Source organism: Lonchura striata, chromosome 1A, assembly GCF_050655825.1.
Source record: "Lonchura striata isolate lonStrDom1 chromosome 1A, ASM5065582v1, whole genome shotgun sequence".
Taxonomy (NCBI): Eukaryota; Metazoa; Chordata; class Aves; order Passeriformes; family Estrildidae; genus Lonchura; species Lonchura striata.
The window spans coordinates 59,507,032-59,524,093 of NC_140741.1; the positions used below are offsets into that span (position 1 = coordinate 59,507,032).

The window sequence follows — 17,062 nt, forward strand, 5'->3', positions numbered from 1 at the left end:
ATCACCCAGCATCTTGAGGGCACCATCTTGCTGTCATCTGCCAGAACTGCTCTCACACCTTGGCTTACCCTGCATTTCTGCCATGTGGAGGATATCCCGCATGTCTTCTTCTGCAGACACTGAAAGGCAGCCTGCTCTTTCATGGCTATCCTAGGGGCCATATTTTTGTGTAGCAGTCACAGATTGCCTCTGTGACATATTAATAATGCTTGGCCACCATTCTTCAGGCTAATTGTGCCACTTAGCAGTGCTGCAGGAAATTACATTTTAGTGATTCCCCCATCCAGCTAGAAAACTCATTGGTCATACTGGTCTAATAGCAAGTTTGCAAATTTAACAGCTGATTTGCTGGCAGCTTGTTCTGGTAGTGCTGAATACCTTGTTCTTTGCTACAGTCACACTGCAGTTCATTCCCATCTGGAAATGATGAGGTAGGTACAACTATGGTCTGGACTGGAAAGGAAGAGCTTGACCAGTCACACTGTTCTGTGCTAATGAGGAAACACTGGCAGAAGGGAATAAGCTGTATCTTTCTCCCTTGACAGGCAAATTCATTCGTCTTTTCTTATTTCTGGGCTCTCTCAGTTTAAGCCTAGTGTCAACATCCTGTGCCATTAACACAGCTCATTTTTAGTTAGTCCCAGGGTGGCCTTCCTGTCTGGAAGTATTTATGTATGTTTGGATTGTATCTCTGCAGTGGTGCCTTGTAAGCTGGAAACACCCACAAGAGTTTCGTCTTTGATTAAATTATTCCTTTATTTTTCCAAGGTTATCTATAGCATGGAACTTCCAAGTTTATAATGTAAGTATTTATTTCTTGTGCTGAGTCTTTCCCTGTTTTTTGAGAGTAGGGTATAACAATCCAGTGTCTTTTTTTAGTCCCATTCTGTGCAACAAAAATTATCCAGAACTTTTACTGTGTGTTCAAATGTTTCAGACACTGTATTCAGCCACTGTGTCCTCACTTGCTTTGTACCTTCATGTCTGAGTGGGCAAACTCCTGGGAAGATGTCAGATACATCTTAAGGAGGGGAGGAAAATCACAATATGGTGCTGAGCTGGCATATGTGTCTGCCAGTGTTGGCCCAGGGATTTCTCCAGCTGGTTCTCCAGTCATCTGCCCCCAGTTCCATTCTCTCTTCCTCTGTGTGCTGGGTTTCCTTGAATTGCTTTTTTGTACCAGCAAGGAGCTGCTACTAACATATTGATCATGTCATGAGAGAAACATCATCAGCTTGAGCAAGGGTGATGAAAGAGAAGGTTCAGCTAAACCCACTACATTTTGTTTTGGTTTATTTGGTTTATTTAGCCTTTTATTAGATGAAAACACACTTCCAACTTCAGGCTGCAAAGAAATTCTCAAACACACTATTTAAGATCCATTTACTGTTCTGCAACTTGCTCATGTTGAGTAAATGAGAAGCAAATCACGGCCTAAAGAAAATGCCAGTCACTAGAAAAGGACAGAGACACAGGAAAAGTAAAGGAAAAATACAGGTGAAAAAAAAAGGTACTAAGCACATGAACGATGCTTCACTACTCTTTGTAGCTTAACTTATTCCTGAACGCAGAATTAGCCTTAGTCTTCAAAGACACATCTTGGAATGATTGAAGTGTGGTCAATCACAGCTTTGTTCTGAGCTATAAGGTGCAACTTCTCTCCTGTGAGTACATAGGGAGGTTGAAACTCCTAAGGATGAATGCCCGGAGTGTGACTTGTCTCCATAATTCTTATAAAGACCCTTACTCAAGAGAGAGCTTTGTTCTGAGCTATAAGGTGCAACTTCTCTCATGTGAGTACATAGGGAGGTTGAAACTCCTAAGGATGAATGCCTGGAGTGTGACTTGTCTCCATAATTCTTATAAAGACCCTTACTCAAGAGAGAGTATGGAGAATAGTTGTAGTTTAACCTAACTACATTCTCTGTAAAGATTAGTGGGTAAAAGGATGAACACCTCAGTTAATGACAGAGATGACAGCCTTGAAGTGTTTGTACCAGTCTAGCTGTTTGCACATTGAACTACTGTTTTCCCCTTGCACAGAAAATTGATTTTTCATTGCTGAAACTCTGTGTGCTGAAAAACACAGTTCTCTGGGACAATAAAAACAAACTGGATTTTCTTTAGGGAGCATGCAGTTGCCAATAGGTGTGATCTGTCCCTGCAAGAGAAGGCAAAAAGGTGTGGGGATCACTAATTTAGGAGTAGTGTTGCTGCTCTGGGGTCTGAGTGATGAGATGGTGACTATTTCCTACTCTATTTGTATTGTGTTCATACCTGTAACTCTGATGCCATGCAGATAATGTTTTTTTTTTCCCTAGAAGTCATAATAGGTAATTACAAAACACATGGATTTACTAAACTTTATAATAATGGCAAAGAAGTAATAGTAATGGCTTGTTCTGCCATTTTAAAAAATGTGTTTTCTTTTATTTTCATTGTGACCAGGTGTGTTGAGTGTAAAATAATTCTATATAACTTAGACTATCTTATATTTACCATGACTAATGTGATAAGATCAAGTAAAGAGGCCTTCTTTGGTAGTCATTCAAAGTAAAATGAATAATACCCAGGCACTGCACCACATAAGTCTCAGCCTTGTTTTCCTTCCATTGATTTAAACCATAGAGCTTTAAGGTCAAGCAGGTCTCCGAAAAAAATTTGATTCTTTGTATTAAAATCAACTCTGCCTACGTCAGACATTTTAATTGTGCATGTACAGATACTTTTACCTAGAGAAATAAAATATTAAACACATAATGAATAATGCAGCTGTCTCACAGTACTGTGATCTTTATGAGAATAAAGTAGCCATAAATTGCCTGGGTATTGAACTAGCACAACATTTCCCAGTTTAATTTGCCAGTGATTTCTGCAGTGACAGCTTATGCAGAGGAAAGTTGGATGATGTAATGTTGAAAATTGTATGTTTTTTAGAGAAGAAATGGTACTTTTCCATCTCCCAGTGCAGGAACAGAGCTGTGCAGTTGTTTTTTCCCTGATAGCTAACATTGCACTGTAGACAGCCAAGGTTTAATGTAGCTTTGCACATCACTGGGGAGAGGAGAAGTTGATAGATGGAAACTTCCATGTGAATTACATCTTGAGCCATGGACAATGCCTTAGGTAGAGCTTTTCAGTAGTGACCTTTGGTTTCTAGGCTTTTTCATTGGAGATGCATTTCACTTCTTTCTCTTGCCACACAATGTCACTATCCCAAGCTGGCTGCCAGTTTTTCTATTGAGCTTCAGCTACCCCAACCATTCTTTCCTTGCCTTTCCTCCATCCTGTCAGTAGTATAAACTAGTCTGAAGGCTGCAGTCTGACCATGGGAAAATATTGCTTTTTACCTTCAATTATTTTGCTTATGGATGTCTTTTTCTTTTATCTTTAGGTAAAAATAGATATTTCAAAAATTTTTCTGAAAACATCTCTGCCGATGAAGTTGCAGTTACAGAGAGGTTATTTCCTTAAATCTTCAAAATTAAGGTGGAGTTTTCATTTCCAAATGTCTTGCTGAGAGCTGAGCCCTAGCACAGTTTTTCTTTAAAAAAAAAACTTTAAAAAGGGAGAATTTCACTTTTAAAATTAATCACCATGGCAACCTTTACAGTGAGTTTCCAAACATAGGAAGTTGCCTTTAAGAAGCATCCTCAGCTAAGAGAAAGGTGAGTTTTTACAGCTTCTAGCAATGTTCCCATAGAATATAAGGTCTTGCAAGAATCTGTTAGAGGGACTTTCATATGAAAAAGGAAGTTAAATGATCCTGGTGGTTTTAATTTTATTTTTTATAAGGATACTGTATGCTAACTAATCTCAATGCTGGCTTAAAATAGATTTGGAGAACTATATAGAGCTTGGTGATAATGCTTGTGATATCACTAGATTTCATCTAAACAGCTATTTAGTTAAAAATTTGCCTGTATTTCTCTCACACTTAAAATATTATTTTTCTTTTTTCTACTTCTGGACTGCTTTTTCATGCATATTCAGAATCTTAGTGAGAAATGTTTTTAAAATTGGAAAGGAATGGGAGGTAACAGAATAGAGCAGGAGAAAACAAGTTATTTATGCATTAAAAGAAGAAAATCCTTCATACATTAGAGTTCAGTGAAATGTAACTTTAACAGTCATATCTGATTTCTCTCAGTACTCAGCTTGATTATCTTATATTCTATTTTTAGTATGTATTAGATCCAAGGAATATGTAATTTCTTTTCCCACATTAATTTCCCCAGTGAACATATTGTACATCAGATGGAATTCTAACATTTTCTATGAAATGGTAACTCTGGAGTGTCGTTCTGAAATAATCAAAATAAGAGCATTTTAGAATTAAACTTTCTATGTCCAAAGTAGTTGTAAGACTGGGAGAAGGAGTTTACATCCAGAGAACTTCAGTCTCTGGGCAGATTTCAGATTTTCAGGTAGGAGGCTGATGGACTGGCAAGAGAAAGCCACTTTTTATCAAATTGCAAAAATACCATGGAAAACTAAAAAAAAAAAACCCACCATCCAATTGGTTCTACCAAGGTTGAATATAATGATCCAAAAGTGTACCAGGGTGTGTGGGAGTGTTCCCACACTGCATGTAGGAAGCAGGAGGGCAGGTCAGAAGAGGACTTTCTTTTCTCCTTTCATGCAATCTGTAATTGTGATGGTCTTGAACTGCCCATGGGAGGCTGTCTGGACCACATGGCCAGATTCTGGGGTGAGCATGAGATCACCACTCAGGTTTATTTATTTAGCTATATGGCCATAGTTGTATTTCACTGGTCTTGTTCCCTGCTTGAAAAAAGCAAGCTGGTTCTGCTGGGATTAGGGCTAGCTGATGTAAACACTCCCGTACTTCTCCGTGCACTACGTATCTGGAAGAAACAGATTACAAAGCACCTCTAAGCAGATGAAAGTTTTAGAAAGACTTTTAAAAATTTATTACATTAATGTAGAGAGTCATTTAAAGGTGACAGCCTTAAGTTCAATACCTGAGTAGCTCAATTAAAAATAAGCGCAGTTAAAAATAAGCTCAATTACTGCATTACTCATGTTATGTAATATCTTCAGAAAAGTTTAACTTTTAGGGCAAACTTAGCAATAAAGTTATTAACACTTATCTGAAATGCATGCTCTTTTGAGATATTCTGCCCTTATGCAGTGGTATTTTATTTCATGTGAAATGTGGGTAAGTAGAAGATTGCCTCTTGTGCTTTTGTTATATAGGATAGGATTAGTGTGATCTGAAGGGCTGTTTTTTCTTATGTGTACAGGGTCCTGTGAAGAGCTTTATATTCAATTCCAAAGTCAGCTGAAGGTTGACAAGGTGTTAGGTCAGCAAGCAGTTTAATAAGCAGTACATTTGCAAAATACCATTGCGGCATGGGATGGTGTCTGCAGAGAAAGCTGATAAGGGGTCATGCCAAGTGACTGCAAGCTGAACAAGAATTTTTCAAAAAAGTGACTGTTGTGAATTACTGTTTCTGAAAAATTGGTTGACGGCTTGACTGTATGCAGGTTGGCAGATGTTCTCCTTCCCCAGCCCTTCTGATGGATGGGTCACAATCTTTCTCATAATATCCGTCAGCACGTAGTAAAACCTAGTGCATAATCATCTTTACTGAGAAAGTCATGTTGTCCTGCATTTACAGACACTACATCTTCATTTCTATTGAAAGGATGAACAGTAGACTTTGTGCAGCATAAATAACAATTACAGTTTTAGAATAAAGGAGATGAGATGAAATAGCAAAATAAGAGAGGAGAAAAAGAATTTTCATACATTTATAGTATCTTGCACTTGTGAAAATGAGAAAGGAAACAGAGAGGGATTTATCACTTTGCATGAATTAAGAACATATATTGTCTGTTAATTCATTGAATGCAAATTTAGAGTCAGTGAAAATTATCACTGAATTCTAAATTGTAGATATTCAGAGACTGGATTGAAGTAACTGCTTTGAGATATTTTCTTTTGATTGAAGCTAATATAGAAAACACTTTGACATATACCATTAAATTCCAAGAAGGAAAAAACAGTTATGGAACTGATAGGGGCACCAAATATAGCATATTTGGATAGCAATTTTTAGGACTTGGGAATGCTTATGCATCCTCTTTGAATTTGGCCTCATGTTTTGGTTCTGATGTATTTATGTATAAAATGGATTGTTAACTGGAAGACGAAAGAAAAATAATTAAAGGCTCAGTATTATCAATGATGGAGTTGTTTTTACCTCATCTATCTTAGATTCACTTTTCAAAAAAAGTCCCATAATGGAAAAATGCATTCTGAGAGGAATACATTTTCAGAGTTGCAAAGGCAGAACCAAACCCAAAACCCAGCAGTTTTTGAAAAAGAGAATGTGTCACAATCAGTTCCTTGCCATGGCTTGACCACTGAAAGTGTTATTATCAGAAGTCATTAAATGAATACTATGCCCAGTTTTCAACAAGGAGAGGTGCCACATGAGATGAAAAATATCATGAACATTATCTGTAACTAGAGAAAATGCTAACAGATTTTATTCCTATCTAATATTAATTTTCTCACACTTTCATCTTCTTCAGTTCTAACTCAACTACATATTTGACTTCTAGACAGACAGTATGCTTTATTGATTGAAGCATTAAAATCATATATGGAAATTTATTCCCAGATTTCTGTTCATGTAATTGTAATTAAGACTGCCGTGATTCATCAAAAGCCTCTTGTTAGCTGGCTCATATTGCTCATATTGCTTTGTAAATGAAGAAAAATATTTCTGGTTGGTGGTTAACTATTCATAGAAATTTAACAAGAATATTGTTTCTAAACCAGACTTTTCAGGATTTAGAATTGTGTTCATAAAGAAATAGAAGAAAGAGATTAGTCCAGTGGGACCTGTGGTTTTCAGTGCCATTTTGATTCTGTAGAGCAGAAATAATGTGAAAAAGTACTCTTGGCTCTTTCTTTCAAGGAGTGTATAAAACATCTTTATGGAGTTCTGTCTAACTAGGCATCTCCTCTGGGAAGGAATGAGACAGGTAGATTGTTTGGGTTTTTTTATGTTGCTGGGACTTGGGTGTTTTGTTTTTTTTTAACAAAAATGCATTTTACATGTAGAAGGCTTGATGTTATACTTATTTGGGTTGTTTTTTTCCCACTGACCAGCTACCCATCAGTTTCTTTAAGTTTAATTTCCCTACTAGTAGACTATTCTCTTGGTTTCTCAGTAGACTGATGCTTGTGTATTTGAGATTTCTTTTTATGGATGTTGTATCATCATAGGAGCAGAGTGCACAACCACTTTTAATTGTTCAGATACTGTGTATTGCTCAAAGACGGACCCTATTACGACATGCTAAGATCTCAGAATCACTTCAGGATTTTATAGGTGGTTTTGGTGATGAAATTTCAGTTTAGAATTTGTTCATAAAGATTGTGTTCTACACATCTTTCAGTGAAGCTACTCAACTGTGAACAAAATAGTACATGTGAAGAGAAACTGACTCTCCACCTGAACTGTTTGCTGGTTTGCACCCTCAAAAGAGCTATGACATTCAGAACAAATTCAGCATCATTGTCAGACTGGAATGTTCTTAAAAATATAATTTTCAGTATACTTGCAATACTTGCAAGTGTAACTTAGAGATATTTGTAATATTTTTTTACATATGTAGTGAGATTTTTTTAAAACATGCTTTTTTACTTCCACTTGGTGGTTTTTAAAATGAATGACACTGAGTGTCAGGGTTATGAGCAAAGAAATGAAAAGTTTTATGAAAGAATATTAATGAATGCCCTTTCACTGAGAAGATATCAATACAGGAGCTAAATTTAGGCATTGGTTTCTTTTATTATAGGTTCATTCTATAATAAAGCTGATTTAGGTGGATTCAGAAAATTTGCATCTCTTCTGTGCCTTCTTTTAAAAAGTAGGAACAACGAATTAATATCCAGTGTTTTGTGTAGTGCATAAAACATACCTGAAATTCTGTCTTGCATGATTTGCATGTTTTTTCTGAATTCCTAACATATCAGAATATTATTTATGAAAGAACAGTAGGTCTTGCCCTTAGACAAGGCTGTTATTCAGTGAAGGAGTTAGAACATGGACTGTCTTTTAAAAACCAAAGCTGTTAGATGCTTTACACTCTACAATGCAGCTACTGCATTTTTGTAGTGTTCTACCATTTCTTGTCATTTTCATTCCATAAAGAGCTCAAGGAATTAAAATGTATTTATCAATAGAGAGCTTTTTTCCATGTCTATGGAATCTGCCAAATTCAGACAATCATTATGTAGCTACTATTGTCTTTCAGGGTTTATTAGTCTTCCATCAGAAATACAGTGTAGCTCAGAAGAATAAGCAAGACCTGTGCTTTGTTCTATCCAGATGAGCATAAACTGAGAACAATCAACTGGGTGCCTGTGAGGAACATATGTGTAAACATGGCAGATTTACATACTCTTTTCAATGGTATTTTGTTACTGTTCATGGTCTGAATTTTGCCAGAAAGATGAGATGGCAGATGAACACAGACGTTCACTGGCACCTGCTGCACACTACATCTGCACCTCTTCTGGTGATCATCTTCACTTTATGGCCATTTAGGAAAGCTTGGCACCATAGGCTTTATTACAACCAAAATCATTACTTGCCAAGAGGGAGTGTGCTGAAAACTAATGACGAACAAAGGAATGACAAGTAGCACACATGCCTCAACATTTCTGGTAAAACTGACCCTTGTTAATATGTCTGCCAGGAAAGAGTCTGATCCAGACACAGGTGCAGCAAGCAGGGCTGTGGAGGCTGGTGCTTCTTCCTTGCAGAGCAGTGCCCATCCAGGCTCTGACGGAACGTACAACAGCACATCCTTCCAGCCCATAGGAGAGCCTTCCCCAGAAGGGATGAGGAGCTCCTGGGCCTCCTCCCAGTGGGGATACAGCATCAAATCCTGCACACATGAGATGCTAAAGCCTGGCAGATGCCCAAAATGGACAGTTGTTTCAGAGGCCAAAAACCCTCTCAGGCACTGGACTTGACCCAACACATGTGACCTGTTTACTCAGATACATAGCTGTCCAGATGCGTATTTACTTTAACAACATTTTAGTAAAATTGATACTTTGCTACAACATTACCTAAGATAACTTTTCCTATTTGGTGGAGAGAGAAGTAGAAGTAAATTTTGTTTGTGCTAAGGCCTGCCCCTGAAGACATTGGCTGTGTAATTTCGATAATATATCATTGAGAGTAAATATCAATTAATGGTTGATAAAGCTAACAGTGATCATGGAGGATTTAGGCACCAAGCCTGTAAAAGGCCCCATACCCAGGGCTGTAACACAGGTTGGTGAAGGCAGGGAAGTGCACTTGATCTGCTGCTTGAGGGTGCCCAAGAGAGCATGACCAGGGCCTGACACTGGAAGAGCAAAAGGGCACTGGTGACAGACCAGTCCCCTGGAATGGGATGCAAAAAGAGAAAGTTAAATTAATCCTAATTGCTGTGCTAGGCATGTGCTAGGCTATGTGAAAATCATTACTATCTGTGCCATGGAGCAGACACATTCAGAGGTTTCCTGAGATACCTTCTTTTCCCATCTGTGAAGTCTCCTGAGGTGTTTATCCTGTTTAAGAGATGATATCTGAGATTGATTGCACTGTTGTACATTATGGAGAATATCTGATTAAATCAGATAAAATGAGACTTGTGGTATTTGCAATGTAGCAGTTGACATTCAGGCAGCAAATTAAAATGGAGGAAAAAAAGAGAATTCTCTGCTTTTAAATCTACCTACACTTAGAACATATCTGCATGGTTAGTGGTGCTTTTCATTCCTCAGCCAGTAAAAAGTATCTGGGACTTGACTTGGTGCTTTGTTTCACAGAGCACTGTGATTTGCTCCAATGTCTGTACCATGTATTTCTGCTGTGTGTGCATTTAACTTTTATTCTATAAGTAAAAAGAACAAAAGCAGCACAAGCAAGTTTAATAGAATGCTCTTGATTTTGAAGATCAGAATAATAGCTACTTGCTAAGAAATAAAATTATCTTAAATGCAGTGCTTACCACAGGTGAAAGTAAATTTTAAATCATCTCAGTATTGAATCTATTTTCAGCTAGTAAATGCTGTGCATATATATTAAAATTAATAAGACAAGATTAACTGCCTCCTATAGTTTCCAAATCAATAACAGGCACTTAAGGAGACAGAGTCAATCTTCTTTTTTTTTTTTCTAGGAAAAACTGCCTCAAAGAAAGAAGTGTTGATGTGATGTTGTTTGTTGTGATAGAAACTGCAATATGAATCTATTGTTTTTTGTATGATCCTACATTCATTCTAATGCAAATCTATTCCCCTTGGTTATAGAAACAGTGAATCAAAATCTAGAATATCCAATCCACAGAAATTCTCCTATTCTTGTTTACCTTTCCCCACCTTTAAATTTATTCTGAGCACATTTCTACATAATGCTTAAAATATTTCTATCAGAATTTGCTTTTGGACAGTTAAAATATTTCATCTTGGTCAGACTTCTGATATTTGTTGTATTTTGTTATATTATTTTGATTTGTTTTGCTCTCTGGTTTGAATGTTTATAGTTTTAATTATTTCTTAGTATTTGTATATTAAAGTAAAATTAATTGATGATTGGCAATACAGATGGTGTTTCAGTAATTGAAATGATAATTGTTTTTTGGCATGCTCAGAGGTAACTGATATTCTGCATTGTAATTTTTACTCTACTCCATTTGTTAGATTACATTTTCCAAAGCATCAAGTAGTTAAAAAAAAAAAAAAAGACAATATATTCCAGTTCAGATAAGTTCAGAATAACTGAACAAAACTTTTGACAGCAATTCTTGACTTTGGGGTTTTCTTTTCCTGAAAAAAAAAGGCAATTTTTTGATAGAAAATCACTTTACTAAAAATGTTTTATCGGCCTCAGTTTTTGATTTCTATTGTGTTTATCAGATTTCCAGGCACGGTGTTTTTCCTCACTGCAATTTTCATACTGGGGCCAAGAAAAGGAACTTTTTAAAATGCCTTTTATTTTTTTTAATTACTCTTCAACATGCATGTGGTTCTAATACTAGTGAAAGTCTAATAGGAGCGATAAAGTAAATCACAATAGATACTAAACGAACAGAAAGAGAAAAGACTTTAACAATAAAAATGCAGGCAATCTCCAGAAGAGTTCAGGCAGCTGGGGTAGTGACAAATGACACTGGTTTCAAGTTGCTGGGAGAAATTGAGGTACATTTTGCACACAATTTTTAGGCATTTATTCCAGTAGTCTGGTAAATATAATATATATGCTCTCTACAATGTATTTGTTTTTATACAGAGGAACTAAAGAATGAATTTTCAGACAGAAATAAATGTACAAGACCTAAAAATTAATCAAATTAGGCACCTTGGGGATGTAAAAAAGTTCCATTTATTCACCTGGGTTCATACAACTTGTATAGGCATCACCTTGTGTTCAGCACCATGACTCTGCAACATGCTTGCAAAAATCACCATTAGTTCAACAGCAACCCTAAAGAGCTTTATATTCACTTAGCTAAACTTTTCACAGCAAAGGCAGACAAGTAGTTTTTCAAGGTGTCATGTAGTCCATTATGTAGGACTATTATGACTCTCTCCAAAACATTTTCATGGCCTCAGGTTGTAATCTTGCCTCTCCTTGAGCACTATGGGAGTTTTTCAGTTATGCTAAATAATCACAGTTGAATGTTAGCTTGTTGTAATTCAATAAATCATGTTCAGGGCTATAAAAACAACCCTTTGAGAGCAGGCCTAAGGTGGGCATGATCTTTTTATTTGTCAGGCCTTTGACAGAATTAAATTAACACTGGCTCTGGATGCAGTTTTACCACAGGTAATGTAGCCACTTTTGTAAGAAAGAATAATACAGGAACCTCAAGCAAATGGTTAGAAGAGTCCTGAGTCACTGAAAAATTGCCCAATGAGCTGGCAAATATGACAGGGAGGCAGAATCCATCTACAAGTATCTTGGGACAAGTGAAATTACAAGAGAAAGAATAAAATGAGAAATTTTGTTGTGTCACTGTGTAAATCCTTGGTGAAAGCACAGCCTGAGCGCCATAGGCATTTCTGATGTTGCTTCTTGAACCTTTCTTAGTGTGCATTGCAGGTCTTCATCCTTTGAAAAAGGCAAGGAACAGAAGAGTGACCAGGGATGATTGGAGACATACACCAGTCTATTAGTAAGGAGCAACAGTTTAAATTAGGTCTCCTAAGCTAAGGAAGAGAGACAGTAGAGTAGGGGCCATGATAGAGCTCTTTCAATACAATACTTCCATAGATAACATGTTTCAGACAAAAAAAAAAAAAAAAAAAAAAAGTTATTCCTCCACCACCTGTATGCTCTGTGGTTTCTTTCCATGGAAAATTATATACGCTAAAAATGGATGTAAATGCAGAAGCCAGCTGGAAAAAAAAAATTTGATAAAAAATAAGAAAGAAAGTTACATTTAGGGAACATCATCTGAAACTACTACAGAATTTGGAAATCCTGTAATGTCTCAAATATTTGAGAGGAAACAAGCTGGGAGGAGCAATCATGAAAAATCTCAGAAAACTAAACACATGTAGCTTGTCAAGATGTACAGTATTAGTCCTTCTCTCCAGCCAGTGCAGTTCCTGGGAAATTCTGTAAGTAGTAGCTTTTCTCTTTGCTTACCTGAAGGCTTGCAGTTAAGAGGTGTTTTTTACATCTGATGTAGTCATAAGTATTTCAACATTTCCAAAGCTATATTTGAAGCATAACCTGATCTTAGATATTATTTCATAATCACGTTATCAGTGGCAAGGGGCTTGATGCTGCATTAAAGAGATTTTATTTAAACTTTTAAGAACTGATTTAGTCTAATATGGGAATCCTAATGATGTTGTAACTTTTTTCACCAAGTTAAGGATGCCTTCTGGATGTATTTGTTACCTAAGTAATACATAGGGCGAGAAAAAAAAGAGAAGTGCCTTTGGACTATACTTTCAGGCATGTGTACAGAGGACAGCGGAAGAATTTTTCTCTCATGCTCCTTCATTTCCACCTAGAATTCAGAGCAAGCAAAAGAATCCATCATGGCATCAAGTACATGTTTCTCTGCTGAATCTCAAATTAAAATGGGTTTGCATGAGAAAACTTTTACATTGCTTCCCTTTCTGAGATCTCCTTTATCAAAGCTATCTTTTAAATGTGAAAAAGCTGAAGCTGTCTGCAGAGCATCATTGACTTTAATGGGAAATGTGGCAATTTGCACAAGGAAAGGAAAGAATACTTAGCTTATTAAGGTGGACAAATTAGCTCACTTTCTCCTTTCCTGTGTGTAAAAGTTGAAAGGAAATAAATATCTAATTTTCCCATTTATATACTGCTCCTTAAAGCCTCATTTTCTGCTCTCTGCTCCTGCTTATGAAGTGCTTCCTTATGATCTTGCTTATCTCTGCCTTGATGACTGCAGACTTTTCAGAGTTGCTTTTCTTTTTGTGGCCATGTGTGATAGAGTAGTTGAGATTTTCTTCCTCACTTCTTTGTGCTCCCCTGTACTTGGTCTGCCGTGAAAAGGGCCTTGAAAAAAGGGCCTACCTCAATCTGTTCCTAAGGCCTCTACATAGGTCTGAAACAAAATAAAAGACACACATAGAAAAGAGAAATAGATGGAGTAATTGGTCTCCAACAGGAGCACTGTCGCTAGTGATAAAAAACTGAAAGGTCTTCCTGCACTTGCCAGAACTACTTTGTTATCCCAGGGAAGATCTATAAATCAGGTCAGGACGCTTGAGGCTAATCAAGCACTGTTAGCTAATGGATTGTTTGTACAACTTTGTAACTCTGCACTGTCATATTATTGCCTATTCATGCTCATATAATCTATGTCTAGAGACAAACACTTCAGAAAGAAACCTATAAATAAATGCCTGTAACCCAAAGTGGTACAAGAACACTGGGGCTGACAGTCACTTTAGAAATGCCTTCCCAGGTGGAGAGGTGTCTCAGTCCCTGCACACTATAATTTGGACACATGGTCTTTCTGACCCAAATTCGGGTGCAAGAGACTTCTCCTTTGGCACCAGAGCCAATGTCTCTCTGCTCAGGCACATAGGTGCACAGCCAAAGCAGAGGTGCATGGTACACAAACAAAGCAGATGTCCATCAGATGCATTGGCAGAGTGATTTTTTAGTGCAGGATGTTGTTGTTCATCTTTGTAGCATCTGATGAGCCAAAATAACAAATATCAGTCACACAAAACTTTGCATGCAGGCACACCGTTATGTTCAGAATGTTAATAATTTCTCCCTCCTTTTTCTTCTTTATGTTTGATTTTATTGCTTCATGACTTGGAAGTACTTAATCACTCCCTTTTAATGTTCGCATATGCGGGTTTTATCTGGACCATTATAAATCCCTAAGCATCATAATATTACCGCTTTATAAGAGACAAAATATGCTCAGTGTGGAAGGATTGATGATTTGAAAAATTCTATAATAAAAAGACTTGGAGCAATAAGATTTATCCAGAAGCAGGAGAGAAGCTGCTCTTCTCTGCTGGCAAACTGCACAGCTAAGATACGTTGGGAGGAAGGTAGTGAAGGTATTTGTCTTATATGAACCTGCAAGGTCAGAGTCGTGGGAGAACAAAAGGTTAGTAAGAAGAGCAGCTCCTCATGGAGACTAAAAGCTTGTATAAGAAAAAAAAAGAAAATAAATACAAGTAAGGCACATGAAGATTTGAAAATACAGAGAAGGATTTTTGATGCATGCAGGAAAGGTAAAGAGCTGAGTGCTATGTAAATTCTTAGAGGCTCAAATCTCATCCAGCTTCAAAACACTAAACTACTTCCCACTCTTACTGCAGCCAGCCAGGTGCAGGTGGCTGACCCCTGTCCAGCAGCCTCCAAATTGAAAAGTCAGCTGTGTCAGTATTTGTCTTTCACTTGCATTTACACTGAAGCCCTGGCCCAAAGTGGTGCTTGTGAGCCATTATATATTAAGTCAGAGGGTAAGGCAGGAGAAATCCCTGATCTTTCTGACATCTATGCTACCTGTCAGAGCATGCCAGTGTGACTGTACCCAGCTCCTGAGCATGAATGCCAAGCTCACTTAAAAATCACCATGCTGCAGGGACAGGTACAACCAAAGGCCACACAGCCAGGCACACAATGGTAAGGGGATTTTGGTGTCAGCAGCTATATGGCCAAGCCTAAAGGCAAGAGAAAAACTCCACCAAATACATTTAGTTGAAGACCCAGACTGCAGTGTGCTGCTGGAGAACTTACCTTTCTTTCTAGATGTCATGTGTGGGTATTGTCACGCTGAACAAGGTAATTGATGTCAAATTTAACATCTACTCTTCAGAGACCTCTCTGCTGTTTTCTCACCTCTCTGTTCCACAAACCCGAGGATTTATCAGCAGTGGGGGTTATTTGCAGGAAGACTGGGGAGAGTTTTCTCTTGAGTCTGCTTAGTGCCAGTAGTTCACCAGGTTTTCATCTTCTGATTCCCCCTCCCTGTCTGTGCTTTTCTCCATGTTATCTGGAGATGTATTTTCGACTACCAATATCTCTTTTAAAAGAACTTTCGCCCACATGAAAACAAGGTAATAGTGCAGCTTGCAGCAGTATTACTGTCTTACATCTTTTTAGACTTGTAGTTTAACAAAAGAAACGCACATAGAGAAGAAAGAAAGACCTGATCTTTCTCTGGAAAAACCTGAAATTGTAATTAAATAAGGACACTTACATCTTTGTCCTGTATCTCATTCTCAGGAAAATATTATAAATTAATTCTCCTAATAAAAGGATATATTACATTATAAAATAACTGCAGTACCAATGAGACTGGAGTGAAAAACCTCCAAATATACTCTATATATTTTTGACACTCTTTCTGTGGTTGGTTTTAGGCAATTTTAAATTTTAAATATGTCTAAAGAAATTGTAAATGTAAAGTTTTCAGTGATGCTGGAACATTCTTCCTCGTGTAGTTTGGAGGTATGATTTATCATCTTTCTGTGGTGGAAGAAGCAAAAGGTTGCATATAACCAGCAGCAAGTTGTTGATGGAACCTAATTTTGTATGTAATCAATCTGCAAATTTTGCAGTTCTTAGGAATGGCAATCTGACAGCAGTATCCTTTATTTTGATGTCTGAAAAAAACATGCTGCAGAAATAGTTTAGGAAGTTCAGTCACAGCTGCACAAGAGTTTATAGGCCATTTTCAGAATGTAAAGAAGCAACATAACTTGAACCTCTGAGTACTGTAGCAGTCAGTTTATGTTTGGAACCAGTTCCTAAAATAGAGCTCTATTTTCATGACCAAATGAAAGCACAGCCTTACAGAGATCCAGCTAGAAAGTGTGTGTTGATGACAGGCTCAGGTTTAGTGCTGAACATTGGCTGACCACCATAAATTTCAGAGGGATGATTGTTTTAAATGCTGCAACTACCTGTGGTGATGCTTAAACAAAATGGTTGTAGTTAATTTTGTAATACCTTAGGGATAATTGCTCAATATTTTGAATATAACAATGTTCTAGTGACTGCAAGAGAAGTAAAGAGCTCATTTTACAGCTGGGGCATAGCTTCTCACCCTTTGAAGCCCATTACAGCTAGCATGGTCAAAGAAACATGTTGTCCAGGCAAGCTCCTTGTCATTCTGCTCACATGGGTTGATATGCTGCCTTTCATAAGAATAAGGTGACTGGGATTTGCTCTGTATCCTAAGGATGTGATTTCAAGTCTTTAGACGTTGGCTGTTATATTAGCCCTTAAAACCAGGAAGTAGGTGAGCAGCAGGAAACTCCTCATGCCTTCACATTTCCTGCAGGAGATCAGCTCTGGAGTCTAGAAGCAAAGGCAAGTATTGAGTGTGCAGCTTCAATTCTGAATGCACAAAGCCATCATAAAAGAAAGCAGTTTGCACAGCCTTTGCTCCTGTGTGCAAACCCACTGTTTTCACAAATTGCCTACGGAAGTGGTAGCTCTCTTCCCCTTGCTAGTATATCATGGATCAAAGTGTATTAATATTTCATAGATTCAAAACCTCTTCC

General features: G+C 37.4%; 1 protein-coding gene across 16 annotated transcripts in view; it reads left to right on the plus strand.

Moving 5' to 3' along the window:
- The window catches only part of ANO4 (anoctamin 4), a 200,469-nt gene that overhangs the window by 65,385 nt on the left and 118,022 nt on the right, over positions 1–17,062 (plus strand). The window contains exon 1 of one of the 16 annotated variants that reach the window (XM_077783576.2): positions 1,766–3,668. The exons of the other annotated variants lie outside the window; for them this stretch is intronic. The gene's annotated coding sequence lies outside the window, so the exon portion shown is untranslated. Of the gene's footprint in view, positions 1–1,765; positions 3,669–17,062 lie in introns of those variants that run through there. 16 annotated transcript variants of the gene reach the window in all.